This window comes from Sinocyclocheilus grahami, unplaced genomic scaffold (assembly GCF_001515645.1).
Source record: "Sinocyclocheilus grahami isolate Dianchi unplaced genomic scaffold, SAMN03320097.WGS_v1.1 scaffold8.1, whole genome shotgun sequence".
NCBI lineage: Eukaryota > Metazoa > Chordata > Actinopteri > Cypriniformes > Cyprinidae > Sinocyclocheilus > Sinocyclocheilus grahami.
In genome coordinates this window covers 3,164,638-3,185,861 of record NW_015505187.1, presented here as the reverse complement: position 1 = coordinate 3,185,861, position 21,224 = coordinate 3,164,638, and the positions used below count along the sequence as shown (strand labels likewise).

General features: G+C 37.8%; 1 protein-coding gene across 4 annotated transcripts in view; it reads right to left on the bottom strand.

The window, feature by feature from the left end:
* LOC107590640 (synaptotagmin-1-like) overlaps positions 1–21,224 on the bottom strand; it is a 237,901-nt gene that overhangs the window by 202,549 nt on the left and 14,128 nt on the right. The gene's annotated exons all lie outside the window — the stretch shown is intronic.

Genomic DNA, 21,224 nt, shown 5'->3' with positions numbered 1-21,224 from the left:
AACTGAGGCTACAAAAGTGATTCAGTCAAGATCAGTGAGGGATTTTCTTTTCTTTTGTTCTTTAACATTAATGATTGGTGACAGCGGCTGTTGTCAATGCACGGATCCAATATGTCCTTGTTTTCTTTCTCAACTCTTTACGTTCACTTAAGACATAACCTATTGTATTTATGGGATATTTTGATATAATTCTGTGTGTATTTTTCCATTTCATGTGTAAGAATGCGAGAAAGAGAGTTCAGTCGAGTGGTCGCATATATAAGAGGCGGCTTTTGTGCGTGCGCTTTGTGTGTGTGTACGCAGCACAGAAAACAGCGTGCGAGTGCAGAAGTGAGTTCTATTTCGTCTTCTTGCAGTTGAATCTTTTGAAATCACAATAAATGCGCATGGACAGACTGGAGGGCAGTGGGAGGTTTGGCACAAGGACAGAGATTACAGCAGTGTACTTGGGGGAGGTCTGAAAGGAGGATGCTATGACCTTTCCCTGCTCACAACACAGCCAGCACAAGATTCACAGAGAGGAAGACTTGATAGTTTAGAGTCAAAAGTGCTGGTCTCATGGGTGGTCAGCCCACGCTAGATTAGTAGGACATTTATGCAGGATGACAGGATGGATCAGCCATCCTTTGAGCATGTGCAGTATAGGGCTGGGCGATATGTCAAAAATATCTTATCGATAATCGCCTTAAAAAATATTGCGATATCCAATAATATCGTCTACCCAAGCCTCACCTCCACCACGCCCTGCCCCCGTCGAGACTATAAACACACACCATGTTCAGTTTGGTCTTCATTATTGACACATTAAAATGTGGCTTTACCTTTCTTAGTTTGACCTTAAACTAACAGAAAACATCACTGCTTTACTGTTATGTTGGTGTTGCTAATATATTCCACTCTGTTCTTATCAAATTTGTGTTTGAAATTAATTTTGTTTTGTGAGGAGAACTGTTGAGGAAAAATAATAGAACCCAATTTTAAATTCATCATGGACAAGTTGGACAATTTGGTCATCCGTTGGTCATCCGTTTGCAACAAAATTTTATAGTTTTGTTGCAAATTAATTAAGAATTTATAGTGCTATATCTCAGCTTAATTAAACATAATTATACTGTATACACTGTTTAAAAAATCTGTAAAAAATAGGGCACTATGTGCGCTGTATGAATAGGCTGTGAAGGAATTTCTATATTTTAATTATACCTGTTATGTTTGTGGTTTTTCATCATTATACAGTCTGTTTAAATAAATATTCAGAAACATATGCAGTGCTACTATTTGTCTTTTTTCTGTTTACATTTTATTAAACTGCAGATCAAAATAGAATAGGCCTATACCCTAAATAAGGATAAATTATATTGAACGGATCTCCAAAATAATCGCATACACAGATGCACGTTGCCATTACAGTAGCCAGCGCCGAACAACAGGCAAATAAAATATAAACTGAGGCTACAAAAGTGATTCAGTCAAGATCAGTGAGGGATTTTCTTTTCTTTTGTTCTTTAACATTAATGATTGGTGACAGCGGCTGTTGTCAATGCACGGATCCAATATGTCCTTGTTTTCTTTCTCAACTCTTTACGTTCACTTAAGACATAACCTATTGTATTTATGGGATATTTTGATATAATTCTGTGTGTATTTTTCCATTTCATGTGTAAGAATGCGAGAAAGAGAGTTCAGTCGAGTGGTCGCATATATAAGAGGCGGCTTTTGTGCGTGCGCTTTGTGTGTGTGTACGCAGCACAGAAAACAGCGTGCGAGTGCAGAAGTGAGTTCTATTTCGTCTTCTTGCAGTTGAATCTTTTGAAATCACAATAAATGCGCATACAGGAATCAAGAAGCAGAATCTATATTTATTTTTATAACAAGTAATTTGATTCCTGACCTTATACATCTGATCTGATTTCCAAAATTGGAATGGCTTTTCGATTCCCAACCCTCCTACTAAATTATTTCATTCTTGCATGCAAAAAGACCTGTGTGGTGACTATGGAGTTATGTAAAATATTTTTTGCAACTTATTAGGTTTATCATTTGTAATTTTTTTCCGATAATGTCGATAATCGTCTGTTACCTGACTGTTGACATTAACATCGCGATACTTACGAGACGTCATCGATATACGATAATATCGTCTTATCGCCCAGCCCTAGTGCAGTATGTATACTGTGCACAGAATGCAAGTCATCTGTATGCATGGAATGCCCAGATGAGCTACTACATATGCTAAAGTGTGTAGTATTTAATCAGAGTTGATTGTGTGGAATACTATATCAGGGCTGTGTAACACAGAAATTAAGAATGCCTTTTAAAATTTCAATTCAATTCCTTATTTTAAATTGTAGTAAACAGGATACAGATAGATTTCACAAAATTGAACATGGTAACAAAGCAAGTGCAACAATGTAGTGCACTACTTTTTAAATATATAATGTTACTTAGGGGTGGGTGATATGACCAAAATCTTATATCTCGATATGAGTAATTTTATTTCACGGTTTTTGATACCATAGAAATGTCATAATTCTTGTCACCAGAGTAAATATCACAAAAAAAAAAAAAAAAACTAATACTAGCCTAAAAAAAAAAAATAATAATAATCTCAAGCTCACTGAAGACAAGAAAACAGTCTTAAAAAAGAATTTAAAAAGAATAAGAAACTAATGACAAGAAATAGGACAAAAAAACTACAGTAGAACAAAAAGCTATATTTAAAATGCTATATCCACTGTAAAAGTAATCAAATTTATACAAACACTGCGTATTCTTCACTGTGTAAATGAAATGTCTTATTATTGCAAACGTGATTTAGTCAAGAGCAGTGAGAGATTTTCTCTCTTATGTTGTTTGATTAACATGAATGACAGGCAACAGGAATATTAGACTGCTGTCACTTTAAGAGCTGCCCGGATCCAATATACTTTTTTTCTATACTGTTTTCTGAATAGTGAATACATTATTGGATCCAGAACATTTCACTTTTTTGTGACTTTCATCCGAAATAGTTAGAAAAACATGTTTGATTTGAGTAAATCAGGATGCTACTGCATATGAGCATATGTCCAAGCATATGCAAGTAGATATTTAAGGAATCAGTGACATGCTATACAATGTGTACTACTGAAGGTATTGCATTACATACACAAGGTAGCATGCATTTCTTGCTAAAGGAAGTGGTTTGTGAAAAAGTATCAGCATAAAAGCACTGTATGTCTTGCACCTGTGCTATATATTTTTTTAAAATGTGCGTCTTAAGTGTATTTTGTAACAGCTTATTAATGACATCATTCTTTAAATTAAGTTTTCAGGAGTTTGCTTCAAAACTCTAAAGAGTTGTATCTACCAGGGGAAAACAAACAGACAGCAGTGTGTTTATAGCGGTTTCACAGAGGATGAGCATATGGGCTTGTGTTTGTGTTGACGTGTGCGCCTGTACACTGGCTACTTTCTCCCTCACCTTCCCAGAGCAGTGTGTGTCATTTCCTGTTTGTCACCACAGAGAACAGAAAAGGGCAGATCCGAACATGACCCGGAGCACATTTACTGTTACAAGCACTTTTCTGAGCCACAGATACATGATTTACCTGTAAAACATCAAGTATGATGCCTGCACTCTTTAAAGTGTCTTAAAATTCAAAACAATACATGAAAGGTGCCCTGCTTTGTGCCTGCCAAGAACAAGGCCTACTTTCAGATGCAAACCAGGCACCTTGCTGTAATGGGCCATTGTAGCATTGCACAACTTAGGCCTGGGCGATAAAACGGTATCGATATTTATAGACCGTACACCCTTTTCAATAACGATATAAAAAATATTCGATATAGCGCGCATTTGAATGCAAAAAAAGTACAATCAAATGTTAGGTGTGCATCTGGGAGTGTCATTAGTGGAGCGCGAGATGCAGTGATGATGATGTAAGTTACATTGTTGCATTTTAATGTTTTATAAGTCTAGCCCACAAGACGCGCAGTTTCTGCGTTATTCATTCAAAATATTAGAGAAATATAGTAGCTCAATGCGTAGAAGATCTTGATTAGGTTAAAACCGAAACCAAGCCATTCACACAGAACGCATATTCAGCACATGAAAGGAAAATTCACATACATCCATGCACAATTCATCCATGTATGTTTTGTTTCTTTCTTTCTTTCTTTCTTTCTTTCTTATTATTTGTTTAATTGTTAAAAGATCGCAATCTTGATTCAAATACCCACAAGATCTTACTTATAAATGACAATGATTCGTCTGTGTCTGTTAAACCTTTGACAAAGTCATATCGGAACATTCAAATCTGTGTTCCCGCTGCCGCTTTTTCACGAGTCTACTTTTGGGGCTTAACAGCTATAAATCTGGCTAAATCCACATTAAATCGTCTTCCTTGTAAAACTGGCTGAAAATGTGCCAACTCCAGTTCTGGTTTCACTGGGCTGCAGTCATCACAAGCTAATCCTGACATGAGTATTTTTCCTATTCAAATAAAACCTTGCAGTAACCTTGAGAAGCTCACTGTAACATCAACATAGAAGCCAGATTCTCCCATATGATCTAAAGCAAGATTTGCAGTTTTCTTTAGCAGATGAAGGTAAGACAATGATTTTAAAGCAAGTCCAACCAGGTTCAATGAATCACAGAAACTAACATGAGGCACCAGCTCCAATTCCAGGCATCTTGGATTGATTTCTTTCAGCAATCTACAAATAGATTCCTATGCTACAAATAGCCTCCTATAGAAGCAGTCAGACATTAATCCCGTCGGATATGTCTGACGCCGACGCTGATGGCTGCCTCCGTGGCGTGCTCCGCAGTTGTTTTTATGTTTTTGTTAGTTTGTCCTGTCTTTAGTTATAACCCTGCAATCAGTTTCACCAGAGACGAATTGCTGGACATTCAGAAGTACACACCACCCGATATTTCACCGGTTTTCGTCTATTCGGATGTTTTGCTGGACATTGTTGTCAGGGGAGCTGCTGCGCTGATCAAGCGCTTCAGGACGCGCAGACGGGGGAAGCGAGCCGGCGCGCTCGTGAAGCTCAGACAGCGCGGATTCAGAACGCCGTTGCCTAGCATCCATCTGGCAAACCTCCGCTCTCTACCCAACAAAACGGACGAACTCCTTCTGCTCTCCCGGACAAATAAGGATTTTTCTAACTCTGCTGCTCTGTGTTTCACGGAAACCTGGCTGAAAGACGCCATTCCGGACAGCGCGTTGAGTCTCCCGGGCTTTCAGCTGTTCAGAGCAGATCGCGACGCAGAATCAACAGGGAAATCACGCGGTGGCGGGACATGCTTTTACATCAATGAGAGGTGGTGTACAGATGTAACTGTGTTAAAGAAGATGTGCTGTTCAGATCTAGAAGTGCTCTTCATTAACTGCAAGGTACATACAAAAACTGTCTATTGTAATATACCTGCACATACAATTGTCGATTTATATATTTTTATTCCTTATTTACTTGTTCTATTTTATTTATATTTTATTTTCTGTGTTTTTTGTTCTGTCACTGTCATTCTGTTACACTGTGGAAGCTTCTGTCACGAAAACAAATTCCTTGTATGTGTAAACATACCTGGCAATAAAGCTCATTCTGATTCTGATTCTGATTCTGATATCCCCACATTGGGCCTGGTTTTATCTGGCATCTGGGAGTGTCATTAGTGGAGCGCGAGATGCAGTGATGATGATGTAAGTTACGTTGTTGCATTTTAATCTTTTATAAGTCTAGCCCACAAGACGCGCAGTTGCTGCGTTATTCATTTAAAATATTAGAGAAATATAGTAGCTCAATGCGTAGAAGATCTTGATTAGGTTAAAACCGAAACCAAGCCATTCACACAGAACACATATTCAGCACATTTTTAGACGGACAAATATGACTGCTGCACTCGCGTCTCACAGAAGAGATGTAGACAGCCATGTAAAGTTAAAACAGTTTAAACTTTTAGAAAACGCGTCACGAATTTGTGGAGGTTTATTCTGTTTCACTGCATCTCATATGTTTTTAAAGGCAATCTGTGCGATTCGGCTCTTTGTATTAAGCAATGCATTAATAAATTTTGTTCGTAATTGTTTATGCAATTTACGAAATTATGTATGATTTACATAAGTTAATTTAGACGTAACGCGCGTTTTTCTTTTTATAGACATTTATTTCCTTTGCGTTGGCAATTTAATGCGCTGCATTATTTTGCTCATTGTGCCCTCCAGTGGCTTCGGGAGACAAGCCAAAAGTTTTCTTCAGACCTATTTAATCTGCATTTAAAACAATAGAAATTAGATATTTGTTAAATTTATATTTTGTGTTTGACTGTTAAAACAAAAAATATTTGTTGTTTGTCTCAATAAATTGGGTTAATTTAAAAATACAATGGTTAAATGTAAAAGTTTTTTTCTATTGCTCTTTGTTTTTAGAAATTTCAATAATTATCGATACCGAACGATATGAAACATTATATCGTTGATACATTTTATAGCTATATCGCCCAGCCCTAGCACAACTGCAGTACACTGAATCAGTTACCATCAGTGGAGATGTTGTTAGGGTAAAGGCAACATTGTTCATGGACAGTCCTGAACACCTGCAGTCGGTCAGATGGTGTTTCCAGCGATTGTGTCCTCTGAGAGTGAACAGAAGGCATGAGGAAGCAGTCAGGAAAGATGTGTTAGCCTTGATGAGCATATGAACAACAGCCTTTTTTGCTGGATAACACATCTCTGAATGCTTGATTCTAAGCAGCTGATTGTGGCATTCAGTGGTCAGATATTTCTGTATAATGACTGCTAATCAGGATATTTTACTGCTGACCATGGCAACATACCTGTGGCTACTTAAATCTCTTTTATTTCACTCTGTATCCTCTCAAGTTTGAATTTGAATCAATCTAATTGGCCCCATCTTGTGACTCAAAACAGTTACTATGACTACTACCTGCAATAAACAATGGTCTTCAGTCCTCAATTAAATCAACAAAAAGAAAGCATTTCTCAGAACAACAACAACAACTGTTAAAAACTACATAGAGCAGGATGAAAGAACTTAAAGTCAGCATGAAAGGAAAATTCACATACATCCATGCACAATTCATCCATGTATGTTTTGTTTCTTTCTTTCTTTCTTATTAATTGTTTAATTGTTAAAATATTGCGATCTTGATTCAAATACCCACAAGATCTTACTTATAAATGACAATGATTCGTCTGTGTCTGTTAAACCTTTGACAAAGTCATATCGGAACATTCAAATCTGTGTTCCCGCTGCCGCTTTTTACATTGGGCCTGGTTTTATTAGTCAATATCTGCCTCCCTTGCATAAAAAAACTGAGCTTCTTTTGTCCTGAGAGGTGCAGGGAGAAACACTTGATTGACATTCATCGGGAGGACCTATTTAGCCAAAGGTCGGCAGATTCCATTGAAGAATGAGTGGCTTCATTGGAAGCACTAGGAGATATTAGCCACCCTAATGTTGTTCTGTTCTGCATTTAGCGTGTGTCTGCTTGTTGACTGAGACTGTGCTTTAGAACAAAGTAATGGTAATGGGTTTTGGAAAAAAAGACAACAAACAAAAACACAAACACAAACCCATAAATTTCATCTATTACTATTTATTTCATCTATTACGTTATTTACTATTTATTTGGCTTGAGTTGATTTGCACTGTCATTGTCAGTATAACTGAATTTCATTTCTTTACAAACCAGAGGGATATTTGAATGTCACCACTGAAATTTTAATGTAGAAATTTAGACAGTGTAGAAAACCAATATGATTCATTATTATTATTATTATTATTATTACATTACTTTGTTCCATGATCAGGCTTGGAAAACACAATTTTACTGAGTGCAACCTATAATATTTTCATTAAGAAAGAAGTCATCCCATTTTAAGCTCAAAGGTTGTATGCCAATATCATGAGCCATTTAAACAACTTAATTAATCCTTTAATTTCCTTTCATCATATGCCAGTAGATTAGTTTGAGGGAGGCATTTGACATTAATCCTAAATACATCTAAAGTTTTAATAAATGTGAAGGAAATAGAGGTTGGTGTGGTACCAATCAGTTATGAAATCCATCTGAAATGGATGTTAATGTCCTCAAGACCATTCAGAAGCAGATATAAAGTCCTATGGCACTTCATAGTATAAACTGTAGCTGGACCTTTCAGAGGGAATATAATTCACAAGATCCAAAGGTGGCTGTTTTGCACCAAAATCAATAATGTCTTAACCTCCTTAAAGAGGGATTTGAACTTGATATACTTTGAAGCACTTATAATACCTTACCCCAGCAAAGACTTAAAAATGAGAGAACAAAAAGGAGATTGAGAACAGAATATACCAATCAGGAACATTTACATTGGTTCTTTCCTCTTGCTTCCTGATACGGTGCAGGGTACCTCCAAAGTATAAGATTGGTTTGTTTAGGATCAAGGAGACAGTCCTGCAAATCATGAAGAGCTTAAATCTCTCCTGTCCATGAGCTCATCACATACAGGAGCACATCGTCCCCATAAACAACACACCAGTCCTTAAACAAATCATCAATTAGAAGCCTTCCCGGAGCTATTCAGAGCACATAAAACTGTTCATCAAACCATCTGCTGGACAATTTATCATCACACAATTCCATTAATGCACTTCTTTCTGCATCAACCCTAACTGCCCAGGGATCAACAATAAGGATGGTCTGATGGATCTAGGCCAGTTTTGGCCAGTTGAAAGTAGCCGGTTATCAAAATTTTATTGACAATTTGAGAAGCAAAAACACACAATCCGTTGAGGCTCCCATAACAAAATGAATAAAGCATTCCAACAAAGTAATGCATTTATTTTTACAGCTTAAGTGAAAGATAATTGTACAATTGGATCACAATTGAATTGGTTTGTGGTGTGCCACATTAAATTATGCGCTGAAATAATATTTGAGTTATCCAGCATCTCAAATTAAAATGGGCACTTAAATGCAATATTGAATGGAACACGAGGATTGTAATGAAAATGATTATTAAAAGTATGTTTGCTAAATTTTGTTTCTTTGAGTAGGCAGCTTGGGGCGATATAATTTTTGTTCTTCAAAGTGAAACCTTTTTAAGTTTAACACAAAGAACCAATTGGAATTTGATATTAGCTGGATATTTTACACAGTTTTTTGGAGGGGACCATGAGAGGTCCTGTGATCTGTGAGCACTGTTAGTGCACTCAGACTTGTCTGAAAGAAGATGAAAGGCCAATATGGGACACTCAGTGGCTTTTCTGACATTGTCTCATCAATAGAAAATGGAAACAAAAACATGCTTTTAACAACGAATCGTCACAAAATAGAGGATCGTCCGCTGCTAATGCACTTTCTATCATCTTTTCCAATTTGGCAGCACTTGTCTTTGTCAATTATTCTACAATCACTGAAAAGTAATTTTCAGGATGCATTCCATTTTTAGTCTATCTCTGTTCCTCTCTGCTGTGCAAACTAAATAGAAGCCCGAAGAGGGACAATTTGACAACAGCATTTGGGTGGTCAAAAGGGGTCAAGGTTTGGCTTGTTAGCACGGTCCACCATCTGGATGCAAAAAGCATCTTTCTATATTGATAGCCATTCAAATCAAGCAACATATATATTACTATAAAACTTGACGGACTGTCCAAAATAATGTGGTACCATCAGACAATCAGCGTTTCCATAATTGCATTAATCAAATGGCATTTATGGTGATTGCCTCATAAATAAATAAATACCTGGCTGCAGAATTGAGCACGCATGAGCAAAGACGACAGTTTTCAAACTGCATACTTCAGAAGAGTCCTGTGCCAGCTGAGCAACAACCATTGAGATAAATAGCAAGGTTAACAGATAGCGTTCTCCACGTATTCGAGACACTTAAGCAAGTGAACGCAAAGGCTGGTTTTCTTTCATGTTCAGAGGACACTCATTACTGGGACTTAAATGCCATCCTGCCCTGAAAATACGAAGTCCAGGATGTTCTGTGAAGACTGGGGTAAGTCATTAAGGTGACTGGCGGTAAAGCCACAGTATTAAAAGAAACCTCAGTCTATTACACTATCAGGGGTTACTACAACTCTGGCGCATTGCCATTACTGAGAAATTATGAATTATTTATGCAGCACGCATTCAAATCAGAAGGGCTAAAGGTGCAAAGTGCCATTAAATGGCTGTGATTTCATATTTTAGGGTTTAATGAATACGTTGCAGACTTGTTCTCTCACCTGAAGGCTAGCTGCCGACTCAAGGGGAGGATATAATTTTACGGCATGTTAAAGGTACACAATCGCCTCGCCTCAAATGCTGTCCAAAACCAATGCCCTGTCCGCATTTTACGGCATATCGCCATTTTTCTCTGCTCACGCCATTGTTCGCCGTTTTGAACGAGCACATTCAGGCCAATGTGATTGCTCTCTGGCAGCTAACCAACAACAACTGTTATGCAAATTTACCTCTGTGTTTTATTTGGGAGAACAAAGAGATTTTGGGAGGACAGTTTCAGCTTTGGTCTCTGTTCACTTCAGGGCTTTCAGATTTGTAGGTTTAATTAATTTTCTAAGGCAAGCCTGCGGTTTATTACAATGTGCAAATGATTCTCAGTGGCAGAGCAAAGCACGCTAATCTGCATGTAGCGTGTTGTGAAAGGTCATTCCCTCCAGCTCAACGGACAAAGCTCACTCCAAATTGATAAGCCTGACACAGGGGATATGCACAAACACACTCAGACAATACAAAGTATGTACACCTATTGATGCCCTGTGCCACAATCTATTAGTCAAGAATTGAATGATTTGCCCAATGGCATCTGTGAAGTTATGCAGAATGATAAAGTGCAAAAAATATCTGTTTTTGGCACTGCATAAAAAACACATTCGGGTGCTGTTAATTCTAGCACACAGTTTAATTCCAAACCTTTATGAGCTGCCTACAATCAGTGTGCAGCTGGTATCTTACGTAACAACTTCAACCTTACCTGACAGATTAAAAAAAAAGTTATGCACTGATATTAAAATTCTGTCTGAAGCCGATAATATGAATATTAAAACTAATTTTGTTTAGTTTTTTAACACTACGAGTGAATTTAGGTATCACAAAATAATACTGTATAGTATGAAAAAAAACCCACCACCAAATAATTCTGTCTTCTACAGCTAATTCTATAGCAGTATGTTCCAATATAGCAAATTCTATAGCAGCATAACTTCCTTTGCGGACAATGCGATCTCAGAATGCACTGCAACAAGCTCACCAATTTCCATGCTATTTTGATTCCTGCCTTGAGCATTTCAAACTTTATGGTTTAATTTCAGTTGGAAGACATCATTTGAAGGTAGCTGGCTATGTATGCAGTGGGGCAGCTCACAATATTTGGAACAGTTTAATATCAATTACAAAACATTCTAAAGCTGATTGCTGGATTCGCTGGTGATTCATTGTTTTAGAACGCAAGAGGCTTTATGAACCCATCAGCCATGACATTGGCTGCATAAATGTGCACATCCTGCCTTTACACATGAGGAAGTGAAGGGAGGGGAAAAAGGTCCCTGAGGTGTCACTTTATATACACACACACAGTCACATTTGTTGACTCCATGTCTCTTTGATGTAAATTCTGATATTTCTGGCAGCTCTGTATTCGGTGAGTGATGGCACTGCCTTTTACTGAGGTCAAAAAAAGTGGAGAAATATAGCTCAGTCGAAGTGCAATCACAATGCTATGGTGACTACTGGGTATGAGTGGTTTCCTTTCCTTTTGAACCTTATCACATTTAAATTCACCTCTCTCGATTTTAGCTTCTATGTGACTGCTTATTAGAATACGGCAATCACAATGGGGCAAGGATCAAAGACATGCAAAAATCTCAGAAGTTGTTAGAATAAAACCAGATTTTACATCCATCAGGCACTTCATTTAAATGGAAGAACAGGACGAGCAACACCACAAAACGCCGCCATCTACGGTCAAATCCCATTAAGTCAAGTGAAGTCCAAATAGCTAGAGATGCTTTGAACGGCTGCCGGCATTAAAAAAGGATGATGGTGTGAAACAGAGAGCTTTTCCTTGCTTCGTGGATGAAAAGCTGAAAGAGCCATTATTGACTGAACAGTCATCAAGTTGCTCCACAGTTTACTGCCTCTCTCTTTGTGTCAGTGACATAAGAGACAGATAGCCGGCAATACAAGAGCAGGAGAGTGGTTTGACATCTGCTCTAATGGAACTGTCTACCCTCGGGCACTCACTTTAGCACAGTCAAGGAGGACTGTGGAAGTTTGAACAAAACAACAACTCAGTAGTAAATCTAATTGAGTGTTACTGATTGCACTGCAATACTGGGGTTTAAGATTTTTGGATGACCTGTTAGCATGCAGTGACCATATGACCTAAAGTCTATCAACAATTGCCCCATGATATTCAACACTGCTGATGTCACAGCATGGTTTCCCAGGTTTGTATCTCAAAGCACAAAGAACACGTGTAAACTGACAGCTTGTATGAACAGGTGTGTCTGTGTTTGATCTATGCATATGCTGGCGTGTGGGCCGTTTGCATGACTGTTTTGACGTGACCACAATGAGGGCTGTGATGATTCACGCAGAAAAAATGGCACAGATGCAAACGCACAAAAATAAACATATGCTCATGCTTATCTGATTAGAAAATGATACCATAATAATACTGTTGCTACTGAAAAATTGTGTTTTTTAAAATCTAATTTTAAAATCTAAATTTTAGTCATTAATTTAATTTTTAAAAAATTATTTAATTTTTTTTAGTTCAACTAATATATGTAAAATCATGAATAATCTGACTTGAATATTTTCCCTCTCAGTGGTTTGTAACATGATCTGGCTGTCTATTTCAAAGGGAGCTGTCCACAAGGCAGGTGCTGAATTTCACTGCTTGAGCTTGACCTCTATGACAATAATACTATAGATCTACAGACAGCTGCCCAAGCTTCTTAAGTAGCAGTAGAACTCAGCATTAGGAATGATGCTAAGCCCTCTATATGTCTTTATGGTCATGTATACACAATAAGCTGTCCCAATTCAGGATGCACCCTCCGAAGACCGCATTCCAAGGCCGATTGCGTCAACGAAGGCTGCCGTAATTCAAAAACGACTTCAAACTCGCACCCTACCCTATCCCAGAATCAATTGCGCGCAGATGAGGATGGGATTTATATTCAAAGAACATGGCGGATGACAGTTCTGTGGGGGAATTCACATTGAAATGTAAGTATTGTGTTAAAAGCCAGGTTTTTATTATTATTTTTTTTAATCAAAGCCCACAAACAATAATACAACCACTATATAAGGCATTAGTCTTTCCCTTTGTTGTGTTTTTGTAGTGCGGTCATGCAAGATAAGTCTACAAATGTTTTAACCAAACTTTATCACTTCAGTATTTTGTAAATAAGCTGATATTTGTGAGTTATCAGCTTACTGGTGTGCATGTAAACATGCTCACTAACTGTGTCCCAAACTGAAGTGTGTGAACTCCGAAGTGCGTATTTGAAGTGCGATTGCATCACAGCATAAGCTGTCCCAATTCAGGATGCACCCTCCGAAGACCGCATTCCAAGGCCGATTGCGTCAACGAAGGCTGCCGTAATTCAAAAACGACTTCAAACTCGCACCCTACCCTATCCCAGAATCAATTGCGCGCAGATGAGGATGGGATTTATATTCAAAGAACATGGCGGATGACAGTTCTGTGGGGGAATTCACATTGAAATGTAAGTATTGTGTTAAAAGCCAGGTTTTTATTATTATTTTTTTTAATCAAAGCCCACAAACAATAATACAACCACTATATAAGGCATTAGTCTTTCCCTTTGTTGTGTTTTTGTAGTGCGGTCATGCAAGATAAGTCTACAAATGTTTTAACCAAACTTTATCACTTCAGTATTTTGTATGCATGTCCTGCTGTGTCATATTTTCTAATGTTAAGATTGCAAACCTGTCTTTCTATTTTTCATAAGTGTTTCCATTTTCTCTTGTTTTAGTACTATTCTGGAGAAAATGAACCTGCTGGGGAAAGACTTAAAACATACAAAGTAAGCAAGTTAACAGACACATTTTTGCTGAAATTCATTGTGCTGTTGTTGTTAACAGGCATGGTTTATTTGCTCTGCCTTAGGATTGCAAGTGTCCTGGGACAGGTGAGGGAGTGAGTGGTGAGCTGGTGGAGCTACTCAGGGAGGACATCAAATTCCAGAGCGAGACAGAGGAGAGAAGAGCACAGGAGAGCAGGGATAGAATGGAGAGACTGTTTTCTCTTCTTGAGAGAATGCTTAACAAATAAATTATTAGCCATTCTCTATTAGGCAAGAGAAAACAGTGGGAAAAATGGGTACATTACAATAAAAAAATTTTTAAATATCTTTTTTTTTTTAAATGTCCCATTGTCAATGAAACAACCTAATTTCTGTAGTTTATTTTTGTTATTCAAATTAAATGAATAAGTTGTCTACATTATTCATTTTTGTAGTGTAATTTATTTGTAAATGAGCCTGAGTACTTTCTGTACATTTTGTTTTGCATGTGTAAATAAAAGATAATTAATTATGTACACTGTACATTTTTTGAATGCAGCTTATAATTTTTTTCACAAAACCTTCTACACGTTTATTTTTTTACACATTAAAACAAATTGTTCTATACATGACTGAAAGTACTTTTTACAACTATTTACAACATAGCTTAGGTTTAACATCAGAAAAAAACATCAATTTTGAGCCCAGCCCTGCCTCCGTGTGTTCTGGGGTCTTCAGGAGGTGAATCTCTTGGTGGTGAATGGCCACCACCTCCTCAGCGACTAGACTTTTGAGGATCTTTTGGTCTACTTCACTTTGTCAGGCAGGTCCTATTTAAGAGATTTCTTGATTGCGAACAGGTGTGGCAGTAATCAGGCCTGGGTGTGGCTAGATAAATTTATCTCAGGTGTGATAAACCACAGTTTTAACAGGGGGATAAAATAAGAAATCAGGAAGGGGGACAACACTTTTTCACATCACTGTATATCAAAGGCTGCATCTGAAGGACTCGGACCGGTCAAACAGAGCACTGTTCAGCTGTGACAGCTGCAGCAGAACATTGAGCTGTACAATGCTCTATTTTTTTTATTCACAGTTTTATTTTTATGCTTAACTGCCTAAAAAAATCCATGTTGCAAACCGGTCTACATATGATCACCATGGTCAAGACAATAAACTATATAAAATCGCACCTTTGTAAGATATCAGTCAGCATTTGAACTGCTATGTGTGTGTGTGTCTGTATTTTGTAGTTTTTCATATGTATCATTATATTATTCAAGTAAGCTCCAAGCCAATACCTGCATTTAAAGTTGTAATCCGACAATTAAGAATGCAGCAAATCAGTGTAACTTACCTGGCCTCGGTCTTGGCTAAGCCTGAGGTACATCACCGTCTCCTCCATTATGATGTAAAACATAAAAACAAAAATGAGCAATTCTGGCTTCACCTATCCTGGCAGGATGGCAGCTCTCCTCTCGCACTGTTGCTATACGACAGAGCGCTAATCGGGAACCTCTGGTGGCTCAATTAGGAAATCCTGCGAAGGCGGAGCATCCTTCATGCACTTTGGAGGCGTGGCCTTCGAAGTGTGTGCACTTCACTTTGGGACACAGCTACTATTTTCCTATTTGATACTGTAAAGCTGCTTTGACACAATATGTATTGTTAAAAGCACTATATAAAGGTGACTTGACTTGACAATAAAAATGAATAGCTAATCTAATATCTAACCTATTTAAATACATTTAAAATGTAAATTATTCTTGTCATGGCAAAGAATAAATCTGCCATTACTCCTCCTTCAGTGTCACATGATTGTTCAGAAATCATTCTAATATGCTGATTTGGTGCTCAAGAAATATTTCTTATTTTTATCAATGCTGAAAATGGTTGTGCTGCTTAATATTTTTGTGGAAATATATTATTGTGATACATATTCATAGAATTCTTTAATAAAAGAAAAGCATTTGTTTGAAAGTGAAATCATTTGCAACAGGAATGCCTTTACTGTCAAATTAGATCAAATTGTATAAAATCATTTTTTACATTTCTTTTAGACAGTATTTTTTTGTATATTTCCTGTACAACCATTTCAAGCAACTTATTTAAATTAATTGCCTTCACACCAGTCTATTGTTGTGGTAAAAATCTAAAAAGTTATCTGAAACCTAAACCAGACCTAAATGTCACATAAAACAAATAATACAGACCTAAACTATATATAAAAACAAAATAAATTGTGGTTAGCCACTTTACATATTTATAAGACAATCTCTTCCTAAGCATGTCAGAATAAGCTCCAGCATGAACCAGACTTTATGCCACAGTCAAAAACTGGCTACACAATACTATATGAAGGCTGACTTACTGAAACTGGTGGGGGATGTTTTGTCAATAATGCTGCAAGCATCTATGCTCGACATGGAGAAGGTTGTACAGAACCTTATGTTTCACCACCAGACTTTAGAAAACCTTTGATATCACCCAAAAAAAAAAAAAACCCCTTCGGAGCAGCTGCCTAACCTGAGGCAATTTGGAGTCAGTGGGCAAAGTTGAAATCCACTGATTCAGAGAGACAGAATGGGCTGAACTCAGAAAAATCTTGGTTTAGAGATGGGAATGGTGAAATAGTGATCACAGTAGCCCCACCAAACAAATATATACCTTCAAGACTCTATCTCTGAATTAATAAAGGTTATAGGTAGGGCTGGGCAATTTTTCCGATTTTATTGATTAATTCGAATTTAATGTTTTGCCACGATTTAATTTTTTTAATAAAATAAAAATTGTTATCTTTTTTTGTCGGTGCACGTGATTAACTGCTCATATCGCTAGGCGCCGTTCACACAGAATGCGCTTTTGTGTTGAAAAAGTGGAATAGGAAAAACATGCAAGAAGACGGGAGTGAACTTCTTTTAACTTGAGCGTCGTGTTTTTAGAATGCTGTTTCATGCATGAGACACTGCAAGAGACACGAGCGCAACAGTCAAGCACATCCATGTTTACATAGAAAAAACAATGGAAAAGCAGCGCAATTGAATATAAACCTGCAACTACTATTATGTCTGATATTTAATGTTTGCATCATGGTGACAGGCTGAAAGCTGCTGTCCTTTTTACAGAACATTTATAGTTAATAAGTCTTCTCGTGTTATACCTTAAGTCATTTAGAATTGTAATTACCTTGACATTTGAGGGTTTTTTAAAGCCTTTTCCTCGCATTATTTCTGAACAAATAATATGTACAAGACAAGTTTGTTCAAGATGTAGTTGTAGTTCATGCATCTTTTCTGCAAAGATATTTAACAAGTGATTTGTTTAACATTTACATCATGTTGACAACTTCATGTGTGGTGCACTTGGAATTTAATTTTCTTTAGCTAGAGGGTTAATAAAGAAAAAGTTACTTGAATCATGTTGCAGTTACATTTTCAAGTTGACTAAAACAAGACATGAACAACACAAATACCTTGTTCCACAGTCCCAAAACAAGCTTAGCTCTTTCCATCATGACAGTTAATTTACAAAATTGTCATTGTAATACAGAAAATAGAGAAGACTCATCTAAGATTGTCTAGTGTGATTCAATCATGGAAGGGTAGCGTGGAGTTCAGCATGGCATTAATCTCTTGCAATCTTGTATTTTCTTCATTAGATAATCTTTGTGCCTGCCTCTCTTTTATAAATCATTACATTAGCCAATAATAGGACTGGCCTGGCTCCCCGCTGGAGAGAGCAGCCCGTTAGGCAAGTGGATAATGAGTGTTTTTACATGGGGCTGGGTGGACATGTTTTAGGGGAAGCCTCATTTTAGTCTCGGCAAGACACAGCGTGCACAGACAGTACCAAGAGTGCTTCAAACGGTACGTCTTTCAGGGGAGCCCCAAATTTGTCAGGAGCTTAAATGAGCAAGAGACAAACGAAAAGGAGACGAAAAGGAGAAGCAGAGCATGAGGCCGGTTGATGTGACTTTTTCACAGTGAGAGCTGTGCCGTGGGTCTGTTGTACCATATTATTATTCCAGTAATTGTGTTGTGTTGAGCTCACAAACAATTTAGTTTTGTGTCAAAAAAACACTGACTTGACTTCACAACTGACCACAGGAAGTAAAACCAGACGGTAGATTAAAAAGGAGACAGCGACATGCGGCACTGCAAGGGATGCAGAATGCAAACCCTTTTTAATGTTTGCTTGAGTTAAATGTGGACAGTCGTTTGCAGTATTTTACACTAGAAGCCCAACAGCACATGGAGGGAATGAGCATGGTAAATCTTCATGGAGACGAGTTATGGCGGGCAGGAGACTTGGTCGCCATAGCGACAGCAAGTCTGTTTGCATGAGAGGAAGATCATGGCAGGCATTTAGAAAGAGGCGGCCAGTAGGGGTGGGCGATATAGCCTCAAAATTATATCACGATATTTCAAGAATATTTGCGATAACAATATTTATGACGATATAGAAAAAAAACATGGAACAATGTTTTATTGGTGATTGCAGCTGACAGGCAGCAGAATTTATTAGTGCAAACAAAATGAAGGGCATTTTCCATCCCAATGGAAACATTTATTGCTCAGTGGTTGCTTTTCCTAAGCTCAGGAGACTTAGATGAGATTCTCATATATCTCTCATTTTAGTCTCAACAGTGTCTCAGATGTTTCTCCTGAAAATACATTTGTCTCTTTTAAAGCTTTAGAAGAGATCTCAACAACATCACACATTGTGCTCAGATTTTTCTCCTACACTAAAGACTCAAGAGCTCTCACATTTGTCTCCTCTAAATTTCAGAAGTGATCTCAATAACTTTACAAAGTGTGCACCAAGTCAAATGCCTCAATATGAGCTCAAACATTTCTTCCATATAATATGTATTAATAATCAAATTAGTCAATTAATAATCAAGACTGAGTCATAAGCCATTTATGTACCTTTCAGCAAAGAAAGCTCCAGGGTTACATTTTCTGCAGATCAGTTTTGATTAAGGCATCCGCTACATTAATATTTCCAACAACAAATTATGTGCCTAAGTACAAATGAGAGAGATCCAGAGACTCTAGCTAAGGAGAAATATCGGAGCACAGTGCATGATTTTGTTGTGATCGCTTCTGAAGCTTTAAAGGAGACAAATGTGAGACCACCAGAGTCTTTAGACTAGGCGAAATATCTGAGCACAGTGTGTGATGTTGCTGAGATCTCTTCTAAAGCTTTAAAGGAGACAAATGTGAGACCACCAGACTCTTTAGACTAGGCGAAATATCTGAGCACAGTGCGTGATTTTGTTGTGATCTCTTCTGAAGCTTTAAAGGAGACAAATGTGAGAGATCCAGAATCTCTAGCAAAGGAGAAAAATCTGAGCAGTGTGCGATGCTGTTGAGATCTTGTTTGAAACTTTGGAGGAGACAAATGTGAGACCACCAGAGTCTTTAGACTAGGCGAAATATCTGAGCACAGTGCGTGATTTTGTTGTGATCTCTTCTGAAGCTTTAAAGGAGACAAATGTGAGAGATCCAGAGTCTCTAGCTAAGGAGAAATATCTGAGCACAGTGTGTGATGTTGTTGAGATCTATTTTAAAGCTTTAAAGGAGACCATTGTGAGATTGTTAAGAGTTTTTGTCTCAGGAGACAAGTTTGAGAAGCAGGAGACTCAAGCAAAAATCTCCATTCGATCTTAAAGTAACCTCATTTCTGTCTAGGAGAAATATTTGAGATGTTAAAGAGATCTCACTTTTGATTTTTCTTTCCTATGGGATCCTTTTCCAATGAGCTACTGTCATCGATGACAGACTACCTAATTTGAAGTGTATATCTATTGTCATAAGGTGGCAGCAGCAGCTGTGTGTTCGACTTGAAGCAGACTGATTGTTGTATGATGTCAAAATACCGCGAGAGTGACTTACCCCTTATTTACACTGCATGCGTCTGCGGCACGTTACGACTCCGACGCGCCCCCTCTCCGCTAAAGATATCCACTTCGCCTATTTTTGAAGGTAAGAGTGTGCGCTCGAATATACTGTAGAACCGCTCTCGCGATACTTTCATGTCCTACACCGTTCAGTCTGCGCAGCGCTGCTTCAAGTCGAACACACCTATTGGGTTTGTGGTGTTGTTGTTGTGTGCACTAGGGAACGTACATCCGCCATACATCATCTATATCATTGATATCGCGATATGAAACTTTATCATGTAAAAATGTATACCCGTATTATCGTGGACGGTATGATATGGCACACCCCTAAGAGCAGCCAGTGTGTGCACCTTGCTCCTGTTATGATACGAACTACTTCAGAACATTAATAAAATACTAATACTATTAAAGGTGACATATGAAAATCAGACTTTTTCCAAACTTTTTTTAGTGTTAGTTTAAAAGTGTTATAATCGGGTCCCCGGTGCATCTACCAACCAAGAAAATGTAAAAAAAAATAAATAAATGAACAACCCAGTAAATTTTTGGAAAGCGTTTCTCAGCAAGCTTGTGAAAAAAATTAGCCGCTCAGATTTCACTCCCCCTGAGAGGTAGAAAGGGGAACTTATAAAAATTTTACCGCCCTTTAATCTGCAATTTTCCACCCACGTCGCCGCCATTGTGTTTTCAAGTGACAACTGTGTACCAGTTCTAATGCCATTGTGAAAGTTCGAGCAAAGCATGCTAAATGTTCTGCACTGATGTGCACAGAACACTATTTAGAGTCCCAGCCTCAGAGGAGACAAGAGAGCATTGCTGCCACACAGATCTTATATAAACATGCGATTTGCCAGTTGCCAGTTGTTTACCTTCATAGACATAACCGACTTTTTATGTAACTCGTGTGTTTTTAAACATACATTTCTGTGTATATAACAGTTTAAGTGCAATAAGACATGAAAGAGAATGGGATTTGTTTAAAAAAGATAAATAAATAAATGAACAACCCAGTAAATTTTTGGAAAGCGTTTCTCAGCAAGCTTGTGAAAAAAATTAGCCGCTCAGATTTCACTCCCCCTGTGAGGTAGAAAGGGGAACTTATAAAAATTTTACCGCCCTTTAATCTGCAATTTTCCACCCACGTCGCCGCCATTGTGTTTTCAAGTGACAACTGTGTACCAGTTCTAATGCCATTGTGAAAGTTCGAGCAAAGCATGCTAAATGTTCTGCACTGATGTGCACAGAACACTATTTAGAGTCCCAGCCTCAGAGGAGACAA